Source organism: Tenrec ecaudatus, chromosome X (genome assembly GCF_050624435.1).
Source record: "Tenrec ecaudatus isolate mTenEca1 chromosome X, mTenEca1.hap1, whole genome shotgun sequence".
NCBI classification, from domain to species: Eukaryota; Metazoa; Chordata; class Mammalia; order Afrosoricida; family Tenrecidae; genus Tenrec; species Tenrec ecaudatus.
The window spans coordinates 149,226,227-149,238,157 of record NC_134548.1 but is presented as its reverse complement, the minus strand read 5'-3'; the positions used below and the strand labels follow the sequence as shown (position 1 = coordinate 149,238,157).

Here is an 11,931-nt window from a genome sequence, read left to right as displayed (position 1 = left end):
ACCCTTTCTGACTTATGTGTCTCCTCATAAGGAATTGTGGAAGACCCAAGTGCTTCAAGAACTAAAAAGTCAGAAGAACTGAAAAATATGAAATGGGGGGCAAGCAGTGGAGTTGGTATTATTTTGGAAAATCAAAAAAAGGATAGTGACCAGCACTCGGTCAAATCCCACTGTGTGGACAAGCTGCCCTCTCCCCACCCCAAAATGCACTCACCTTTGCTCTGTTAGGTAATGTAAACATTCAGCTGCCTCTCATATCTGGGCCGAATGTTTGTGTTCTCTTGTCTGCATGGCCTTGACACGCCTGGCCACATCATCGAGGGTCTGGATTACAATGTAAACTCCAGCTAAGGGCTTATGTTTGTTCATCTTTGTAGGATTCTCACGAACAGGGTGTTTAATAAGTGTGTTTTTTTTTAAAAGAATCTTTTTCTTGGGGGTTTTTACATCTCATATGGCAATCCATACATCCATTGTATGAAACACATTTGTACATACGTTACTAGCATTCTTTTCAAAACATTTTCTTTCTACTTGAGCCCTTGGTATCAGCTCCACATTCCCCCCCCCCCCACTCTTTCTTACTCATGAACCTTTGATAAATTGTTAGTATTTTCATATCTTACACGATCTGCTGTCTCCCTTTATCCACGTTTCTGTGTTCGTTCCCCTGAAAGGAGGTGGGTGGGTTGGTTATACGTCAATTGTTCTGGTCAGGCATGAAACTGAAGAGGAGGAAACACACAATTAGATGACATTATTGTATTGGTCTTCCATTTCAATGTATGATGGGACTTGTAAAAGCTCACAGATAAATGGAATTCAAAGATAACGTTTTGTTTCCACCCATTTTGTCTATCTATTGGCTAGCCCTACATACTCAGACCTGGGTCAGATCTGATTTGTGATCTACCTTGAATCCCTTTCTTTCTTTCTCACTTGAAAGCAACCTTCTTGAAGGTGGAGCTTTCTGGTTTCCTCTTCTTTTGTGCTGAATGCCCAGAACCCAGCATAGTATTTGTCCATTGAGCACCTATTTTGTGGATGAATCTGCCTTCATTTTAACTGAATACCTACTTTGTACCAGGTACAAAATGATCAATGTCTGCCCTGTTCTTGTTCAGACGCATATCATACCCATGTGACCGAATAGAAGGTCCTCACTGAGTTTTCTTAGCTGTCATCTTTCCAGAAGCAGAGCACCAGGTCAGACTCCCTCAGAGTCAATGGATGAGTTCGAACCACAAACATTTTGGCTAATAGCCAAATGTCTAATCATTGAGCTACCAGAGCTCCTTAATGTCTGTCCAAGGAAACAAAATATGTAATGTTTCCTGTCTCTTTGGCTAATGGGTAGAGTTGACAAAATAGGCAAAGAGAGTCTTTCCCAAGTAGTTTGTACCCTATCAGCTAAGTAGTTTGTGCCCTATTCGTGACCCCTTTCCATGCAAAGGAGCACAGGACAAAGTTGGGACTAGAGGCTTCTGGCTGCTCAGCTAGAAGAGATGAACTGGATGCAGAAGACTTTCCCAAATGATCCTTGGCAGAAAGCCACTTCCTCTGCCAATCCCGGAGTCCACTTTGAAGTAGGGAATGAACAGAATAGAACCTGATCATCCAAACGAGCTACTTATCTTTAGTAGGCTACAATCAACTCTTTTGTCCGAAAAGAATATATATATATATATATATATATATATATATATATATATATACATATTTTTCTTTTTTGACATTCTCATTTTTGCCTCTAATCTGACTGGGGTTATGGGAACTACTGTTGTTCAACTAATTTATTCACTCACTCACTGCCATTGAGTCAATGATGACTCATAATGGCCCCGCTGGGTTTCCAAGACTGTAACTGTTTCTGCGAATAGAATACCCAGCCTTTCCTCCCATGCAGCTTCTGGTGGTTTTCAACTGCTGACCATCCGGATCACAGGCCAACGCGTAACCGCATCACCACCAGGGCTCCAATTGTCCAAAGAGTGCCTTCAAAATCAAGAACTCAAGAAATTAAGCTAGAAGTTGCCTGGTACCCAGCCAATTCCACTCAGCTGAACCAGGTCGCATTTACAGAATGTTCTCAGAGCTCTCTGGGGTTTACAAACTGGGACATTCATTTGACAAGGCCATTCCCATTTTCTCTTGCCAATCAGTCTGAGACACACTATTGGAGAAGTTCACCTGTTTGGAAGCTGTTGGGACATTATAGCCTAGGGTTCCTTTCAGTGAAGCCTTCCTAGGTCTCTTTCAGTCGCATGCTCGGCCTCCAATATGTCCAATTTTCCCTTTCCCATGCCTTCCTTTCTTCTGTAAAACCACCACCATATATTCCTTTTGTTAGGGTCTTCTCGGTGGGATGCAGTTTTGCCAGGTCTCCTCCTCTTCCTGTCATCGAGAACAAAAAAACAACTATGGAGCACAGTTGGGCAAACCCAAACATTTGGTAATGCTCTTGTAATCAGTGACCCAATTCCCTACTTCCTTTCCTCAAGGATTCCCAGAAGCCCCAGTGGTCCCTTGCTCTCTTTATCTATAGGAACAGCACTCTTTCTTGCTTATAGGAGAAGGCTACACTAATTAGCCTAGCTTTCAAGGCGCTCATGAGCTGACTCCATTATTCTCCCCCACTCATCTTCTAGTCACACAAATGCTCGACTAATTGTTTCCTCAACCATTATCTTCATTCTGCTTTCCTGGTCTTTGTTCCCATGAATTCAGGCAGGCTCTTGGCGACTTCTTATTCAGGGCTTGGCCTCTTACTTTTTTTGTGACCACCTCCTCCATGGAGACAGGATGGCTCCTTCCTTGGAATTCCAGTGATCTTTCTAGCCTGTACCACTTGTCTGGATTTAACACATGGGCATACAAATGTGTGTGTATGTGTGTGTGTGTGTGTGTGTGTGTTCCGTACCTGAGTACGGGAATGTCTTTGCTTCTCCAGGGTTAAGCGTGCCATCTTCCCATAGGCACTCAGTAAACATTTTCAATCATGATGTCATTATTTTGAAGGCTGCGCTTTCCCTGAGTGATGTTAAGAAACGTGAATGAAATGCTGCTGAGACTTGCTCGTGTTTTGAAAACGATGAGGATGGGGATGACTCAGTGGCAAGATCTTTTGGCAGAGACTTCATCTTGAAAACATTGCTGTCCTAGCAACACACATGTAACACGGGAAAATAGCTGAAGTGGTCTGAAGATCGAGCAGGAGAGATTTTTCATGGGCAGGACTCTCTCTCTCTCTCTCTCTCTCTGTCAAAGTGATTGAACACTGGAATGAGCCACACAGGTAAATTATTGAGAAATGCTAGAAACGTGGACAATTTATTCATTCATTCAAAAGAAAACTGGGAGGCAAGGAAAGGAAGGGGGAAAAGTTTAAGTATGAGGGCTTTGGCATCGCTCCATGGAAAACAGACGAAGGCGGAAGCAACTTTTTTTGGTTGTTGCACTTTTGGGTCTCAACTATGAATAGTTTCCCCAGTAGGATGAAGACCCTTGTGGGGAGTGACGTTCCTTCTTCACTGAGTTGTGGGCCATCCAGCAGGCCCATAAAATAAGAAAAGGCTGCAGATGTTTTTCTCTGTGAAGAAAGGAGGGTTTGGAACGCTGACTGGGTAACTGTTTCTGTTCATGAGGATATACCTTCACCCACAAAAGACACAAGCAGCCTGACAGCTCTAACTCTTGTGCGCTTCCCCCATAGGCGAGCTGGGGATGAGAGGTGGGGAAGGAGCGCCTCTGACCAAGGAGGAGTATCCGGAGTTGGAAAAGGGCCCACAGAAGTGGCAGGCCAGGGAAGAAATGAATCCTAAAGAGTTGTATCGAAAATACACTGAAGGGGAAACCAGAAAACACAAATGAACATGTGAGAGCGCTGTTTAGAAAACACGTCTAGTCAATGGTCTGCGGTTGGAATCTTGGAGGAAAGCAAAGCCGGAGTGGCATGAGCTGCACAAATAGGTGACCATCCAGTCCCACTCGTCGTTGTTAGTTGTTAGGGGGCATCAGGTTGGTTCTGATCCATGGGGACCCTGTGCACAACCAAAGAAAACACTGCCTGGTCTGGCGTCACCCTCTGATCATTATTTTATTGAAGTACATTAAATACCTGAAACGGTTAACCCGCTTGGCTTCTAACGAAAAAGTCAGGGGTGGGTCAGAGTCCACTCAGAAGTGCTTCTAGAGAAAGGTTTAGCAATCAGCTTCTCTATTAACAGCCATTGGAAACCCTATGGAGCCTAGTTTCTGTTCCGACATAGGGGAACACTGAGTAAGACAGTGAACATATCAGGGAGTGATTTTTATGAGCGAAAAGAATTGGGGCATTTCCAAAATGGATAAAAAAGGGAGGAAAATAAAAATCTTGTGACAGTGTTTATCAGTTCACATAACATGCAAAGGCTCACTTAAAATACAGATTGTTTATGAGTCCACCATAGTTTTATTTTCTTTTCAGTTTGAACTTGGAATTGTATTTCAAGTTCTTTTCAAGACCAGGCCCTGATCACCCCCAGGTCAAGTATGTCCCTGAGCTTGGTCCACTGCTACAGGGGGATTGGGGAGCCAGATCATGTCCTTGGGTATTCACCAGCATTAACTCCTGACAGAAGATGAGACACTGCGGAACTCCCTCCTCCTGAAGGCCAGCTGCCAGTCCTTCGCTGATTTCAGGAGGAGCTGTGGCCAAGCAGAAACCACTGGGATCTCTCCATTGGCCAGGAGAGGTGGTCTCTCCCCTCCAGACCCGTGGTCTCTCCCCTCCAGTTGCTGAAGACAGGGGAAAGGCATCTCTTTGAAGACGCATGGTGTTCAATCAGGAAACAGAAATGCGAGCCTCCACCCAGGCACTGTGCTTTCAGATAGTCTGCGTCTAGTTCAGCTGCCGGATGAGTTGGTTGATGCGATCCCCAAGATAGCCAGGTGAGCCCATCTCCTTGAGGAAGCCCACTCTGTTCTTGGTAGCATGATGGGCCACAGAGAGATGGAACGGGTGCAAGAACTGAGAGACCACCTGCAAATACTTTCCCGGGAAGGCGATTTCAGGAGCGAGGTCTTCCAAGCAAATGACACCAAACATCCCCAGGTGCTCCTCCATCACTGTATTGTCGGTCAGTGCGATGGTCTTGTTCTTAACGTTGGCTTGCCCGTGTTCCAGGATGAGTTCCCAGAGAGATGTCAGGTTTGGAAAGCCCCATGTCACATTTTCAGGGTCATGGCTGTCACTTCGACAAAGACGTGGCTGAAAATCTTCTTCAGACGAAGTCTCATGATGGTCTTCTTCACCAGAAAACTCACCCCCTTGCTCCTTTGGATACGTACAGCAAAAGCCAGGGAATGTCCACCTGGCACTTCCAAGAGGAGAGGATTCCTCTTGAGTGGTCTGATGCAGACCCTGTCCCGCTGCTGTCGCCAGGAATCAAGCAGGAACGATTCCAGTCGCTTGAACCGCAAGTCTTTCCCTTTCCTCTGCTTCCTCTTTTCCAAAAGTGCCTGCTTTGGCTGGGTGGCTTTGGGAACCTGGTAAACCTTCATATTTTTGCAGGAGATTTTCTGGCACCAACAGAATCTTTTTTCTTGGCTCTTCTTCTGTCATCTTTCCAACGTTCGAGTCCACCATACACTTACTGAATCGCTTCTTCATGGGAAGGGCCCAGGAATCTGCATATCTAATAAACACCGCAGCTGATTTTCATGCTCAAGCAACATAGCTGGGAAAACAACAACAAATAAAGTCACTCTGAAGACAATGCAGTAGAAGAAAGGAGGGGCCGAGAAGACATAAGATTGGAAATTTCACTTGGACAATAAATAATTGTTCTTGTTTGTTGATCCTCCCGCCCCCCTCCAACGCATTTGAGGTGATGTCTAAGTTTCTTAGTGCTGTTATGTCAGAAATACCATGCTAACAAGAAAAATTGATCTTCTCACTGTCTAAGAGAGCAGGCGTCTAAATTGAAGGAAGAGGCCTGGTCTCTTTGAGCTTCTGCTCCTGGGCGGTCTTCATGGGGCTTGGTATCTCTCTCACACCGTTTCTGCTTACTGGTTTGTTTGTTTAATCTCTTTTATATCGTCAAAAAGAAGAGATTGATTCGAAACAAACCCTACACTAATCCCGTACCATTTACACAACACAGACCATTTTCAAAGAGGATTATAACCCTCGACGTAGAGGTTAGGAATCCCAACACATTTTTTGAGGGAGGGGGCACGATGCAATCCATAAGTGGTGGTATAATTATAATACCGTTAAGTAAACTATATTGAGGGCTCACTGTCATGGGGAACTACAGTTTATGAGCAGTTTGTGATTTAACCCTCCCAAAAACTTCATGAGGTGGGAACCACACTATCTCCATTTTGTTAGATGAGGAAATGGAAACTTGAGAGATTAAGGTAGGAAGGGGCACAGTCAGATGGAAACACTAGTTAATTGGTCTCCGGAACTTCAGCTTGTCATAGTTTGGCTCTATTGCTTATAGACCAAATACCCACCTCCTTCCCCAAAATAACAACAAAAGCAACACAAGTTAAGGGAAGAAATGGGTACGCAGGGAAATAAAGGAAGGGGGAAAGGTGAAACTGAGGGTCAGGGTCTATTTCTTGGTCAAAATTTGGCTTTGGATTTCCCAACAGCCAAGGGAAAATAGGAAATACATCTTGATAATGGGTAGAATCTCCTCAGAGAAATGTCCCTTGGGGTCCTCAACAAGACAAGCAGTGCTTCTATTCAAAGGAAAAAAAATAAAGAAAAATCTTTTACTGCTGTTTATTTTATTTATTAGAAAAGCAAATGTCACAAAAAGTAAATCATTTAAGTATGGCTTCTACAGTAAAACCTGTGAAAGCAGGACTCTACGTCAGGCAGCAACCTATCGATGAAGGGGGGAAAAGCCCATATTTTCCACAGAAATTTGTTCTAGGAAAAAATCCCACGTTCACAGTTTCCACTGTGATAGTCAGCCTTTGGAAATATGCTTTTAGAGTTTATATATATATATATAAAATGAATATGCCATGTCAATGTTTTTCACATGGACAATCCAATGATGTTGATTGCATTCTTTGTGTTGCACAAGCATCAGAGTGATCTGGTTCCACAATTATCCATCACCCTTAACAGAAGCTCAGTGCCCCCTAAGCAATGACTTCTTCCTTCCCCCTCCCTCTCGGTAAGCATTATTAAACTTTGGACCCTACCCATTTGCTCTTTCCAGAGACTTCATAGAAGTGATATCAGGCGATAGTTGTCCTTTTGTACAGTTGAGACTTTGTATAAGCATTACATGTGGAGTTTGGGTTCTTGGAAATCTTCAAGAAAACAGTGACTATTCCTCTGGCTAGGATGAAGGCAAGGACTGGCTTCATAGGGCCCCTTCAGACTCCTGGGGCGGTGAGTCTCTTCTTCTGTAGCTGTGCAAACACAACTACCTGGGGTAGCTTAACCAGTCTGAAACCTAAAGACTCAGCCACAGAGATGGCAATGAATGCTTCCATTGTGAGAATCCTTTCTGATAAAATAAATGCTTAAACACACACACACACACACACACACACACGCACACACACAAGTTCCCCCACCCCAACATTTGGGATTAAGACACCCCCAAGTTAGACCTTTGCAGAAACAAAAATTTCACTTCGAAAATGCTTGTCACTGCGGTGGAGAGTCAGCACATCGGCACCACTCATTTCACTCAGAGTATTTGCTGAAGTCCTTTGTGTCTGAGATGTCAAAGAAATCTTTTCTAAGGGAGCCATCAGCACCACCTCAGGGGTGATGTTTTAAGCCTAATGTGAAAAAGAGAGCTTCTCACAAACTTCTTATATGATTAACATGGTTGAATGCCCTTTATGACAAAGCCTGGGGAGTGCAAATAAAATTCTCTTCAAGAGGAGACCTCCCCGCTCCTTTCACCATTCCTTTCCCTTTTCTGAAATAATTTCTTAGCTATGCCACACAGTAAAAGAAATTTCACATTTTAAGGGTGGTGTGTGTGTGTGTGTGTGTGTGTGTGTGTGTGCACGGTGCAGGCAGGGAGGGATTCGGGGAGATGGAGTTAGGCCGTTTAAAGTGACCCAGCTCATTCTGAAGGGGGTCAAATGGCCCAGAGGAGCCTTTGTGGCGGTATGGAGTGAGATGGAAACCCATGAAAGGCGAGCATCCTGTTAACATTAGGGTGTGTGTTGGGCAAAGTGCTACGTGGCAAAGCGGATACAAGCACATTTGCCGGTTAGGGTCTGTTGGCATCTTTGGCCTTCTGGCTGGCATGCAGTTCCAGGAAGAAGGGACACGGGCGATTTCTCTGGAACAGGGCCTCTCCACGGAGAGGGGCATAGTTATGTCAAATGAAAGACTTCATCCTTCCCACAGGAAGGTGTCAACCTCTGCAGTGCCTGATGGGCTGCCGCTCCATAGGTTTTCCTCTATAAACAGAGTCTGAGCGCTGGGGCCTTATCTACTTGATTCCAAAATAGCTCGTCAGTTTAATAGTATTCAGGTTGCTTATGTGCACACAAGGCCCTTTGAAAATAGCCCTTTTCATGTCGCCAAACAGGCATTTTGGAAATCAACTAATTGGATGGTTGTCTGAATTCAACTCGTTGTTTTAAAAATAACCAGTTGTTCCACTGAATTACATTTTTTTACCCCCAAGCCAATTGGTGTGTGTAGACAGAGTTTGAGTCAATCCAGATGGCTGGCTGCATTTTTGACTTGAACTGACTGGATGTTTTGTGGTCAAATATATACAACTCTTGATAGCCACTGGGGAAATGGAGTCGAAGGGAAGGAAGGTGTAGGAAAGTTAGGAGAAATTATATCAACAAAAGTTTCCATCCTGAGGGCTGTGGATCCAGACATTTTCTGCAATCAATCCTCCCTCCCCCTCAAAACACACACCACCCGCACATACACACACACACATAGTGAAGAAAACAGAAATAAAGTAATAACATCCCTCCCAGCTGGCTCTGCTCATGGCTGTGGGCCTTTCTTTCTTCCTTTCTCTCCATGAATTTCTTCACTGCTTGGGTGGCCTGTGGAGGGATTCTGGCAACTTGGCTTCATGGGTTTAGCTCCTCTTAGGCTGACTTTTCCTTCCTGTGGGGGACTCTCCTTTGAGGGGCTCCAGGCTCCTCTCAGCCTGCGGAAGGCCAGGCTTATGTCAGACCTGCACACCCTGACCCAAGCCTGAGGCCTCGCTCTGTCCCGTGGAACCAGTTTTGGAGAGAAGCTGGGAATTCCCTGCAAGGGCCGGAGCCCATTCTCCTGACCCAGGCATCATCACGGCGACATTTTCAGAAACCCTGTGTTTGGTTCCATCCGTACTCTGCACGACCGGCCGCCAAATCCTGGTGGCCGGAGGACGTGCATTTCAGAAGCTCTCAAAGGAGGCTTCATTTGGACTGAGCATTTCATTTTCTTCAGTCACCCTCTTACAGAGAAGAGGATGGTTTCCAAACTGTCCTCCACTCCTTTCCACAGACTCTGGAGAGAGTCTTATTCCACCAACTCACTTTTTGACAGCCAACATTGCACCTCTGCTGTCCTGCAGAACGGTCATTGCTTGCAGTGAAGCAAAGCGCATAAGAAATCTTCTGAAACCTGGGCCTCTGTTGTCCCCCACGTGGCTCTCTCGTCTAGTAAATCACAAATTGGCAGGTTTTTCATAACATGTCATTTTTCAGACCTGGCTCCTTAAGGTGTGTATTGATTTCCCTGAGCCTCCCAGAGACATCTGGATAACATTCAAGAGGTTTTGCCTACGCCATATCAGTTTTAAACCACTGCCACATGGCTTGTTGGGGCTTTTCCTTTTCTAGAATCAGAGGTGTGCGATTTGGGTTATGGTCTTGTCTTCATTGTTGATCTGCTATGTGATCTTAGGATCATAATTTAACCTCTGAATCGCAGAGGTTTTCTCCCCCTTACTGTAGTGCCTTGCCCATGAGCGCATTTTGACTCACAGGCACACCTGGTGTTACAGAATGGAACTGCACCCGCAGGTTTTCTTCTTGGTGATGCAGCTAGTGCCTATTTGGCTGCTTGGGGATTCAAAACCACAGATGTGGCAGTCTGTTTCTGTAAAGATTTATAGCCCGGGAAACCCCATGGGGCAGTTCCAGTGTGTCCTACAGGGTCGCAGGGAACTGAGTTGGATGGACTCGGCTTCATGGTAGTGGGTTTCATGTTTACAGAAACAGGTAGCCAGGTCTTTCTTCCTCAGCATGGGTGGACAGGTTCAAGTCATTAATGTTTAGGTCAATTGCCAGAGCCGATGGCCGACTGATTGTGCCACCTAGGTCCTTAGCTCATCACGACTATGGGGCCATACTACTTGCTTATCTGGTCTATGTCATAAGGCTGTGGGGAAGAACAGTTTGCAGAATATGGGAGAAAGCCCTTCACGAGAAATATTAAGTCTTAAACAATTAGAAGAGCTTGTGAATGGAGCTTGTTAACTGGGATTACTAGGTGGTCCTTTGTTCTTTGTTGTCAGATCCCATAGTTGCCTTATGTGTAACCAGCCCTGTTCTCCAGATTTGTTGGACTCAAACATGCCAAAAGATCCATTTCCGACAAGAAAAGCGGTATGAATAGATAAATTGTTTCAATTTATAAAATCAATAACAATATCCGTGGAGAAAGAAGGCAAGGTGGCAGGATTAGAACGTTTTTAATCTCAGGGACATGGTGAATGTGCTAAAGTGCGTAGGTCTATATTATAAGTTCCGCATGCGTCAAAGCTAAAACAAGACATAGATTATCTTTCTGGATTTCTGAAGGCTGGCAACTTCAGGTGTAAACACCACAGTGCTCATAGACAGTTATTTGGATGAGGTCTCATTTTAAGATGGAAAAACTGATCTGAAATAATACCAGAAGACAGTAGACAAGGCCATCTTTCTCTGTAACTGACTCAACTTTTCCAATCCCTGAGTAGGAGCGTTTGATAAGGCCCAGATGCTTTAGAAGCGTACAGAATCCTGCTTTATATTATCGTCTTGTCTAGCTGCTTGCATGTGATTAAATGACCTTTCTGCCATAGGTGCAGTTATGCCAAGAAGATGAACATTCTCTTCCACGTGTGGGATAAATGTTTTCCCTCTATCCAGAGACCATCAGGCGAGAGACTAGCATTGTTTTCGGTTGTCAAGAAATCACTGGCCTTTTTCCTCTGAAGAATAGACACTCCGTTGCCTCATGCTCACCAGGAAAAAAAATAAGCAAAGCAAACACAGCCTGATATTTCTGTACAGAAGTAAATTAGAAATGGTATGAATGTACAAGGGGGAACACCAACCCCCTCAAAAGACCAAAAAATGGAATTGCGCTGGGCAGTGTGGAGCTTTTGTAGCACATAAGTTTCCTGGTAGGCGAGCATCGAGAAACCTCCCTCGGAGTTAGTGCACTCAGCAGCATCAGGCCCCTTGGAAGGTTCTCTCTGGTCACAGGGCATTTTTTTCCTAAAGGCAGTTTCACTTGAACGTCATTTTTGGTGATGGCCGATTTAACAGAACAGCACGTGGCTTTGAAATTTTGTTTCCTGCTCAGGAAAAATGCCGCAGAAACTGTTGTGATGTTGGACACAGCTAATAAGACAATGCTATGGGAAAAACCCATGTGTACGAGTGGTTTTCTCATTTCAAAAAAGGTGAAATGTCTATTAATGACAAACCTTTCGTCCAGTATAGACAAAAATGTCGACTAGTAGTGCACTTGGAGTTCCTTCCACCAGGTCAGACTGTTCATCAAGCTTTCTATTTAGAGGTTCTGAAAAGATTGCATACCAGTGTGTGACAAAAAAGGCCTGATTTGTGGCAGATGGGGACTGATTTTGGCACCACAATAATGCACCTGGTTATACAGCCATCTCAGTGCACCAGTTTTTGGCAAAAATCTCCCAGCATGCCTCTCTTTCC

The 11,931-nt window shown here is 44.6% G+C and overlaps 1 pseudogene; it reads right to left on the bottom strand.

Annotated features, from left to right (window-relative positions):
* Positions 1-4,879: 4,879 nt before the first annotated feature.
* On the bottom strand, positions 4,880-5,608 carry LOC142434938 (large ribosomal subunit protein uL30-like 1 pseudogene; annotated as a pseudogene).
* Between the last annotated feature and the right edge of the window lie 6,323 nt (positions 5,609-11,931).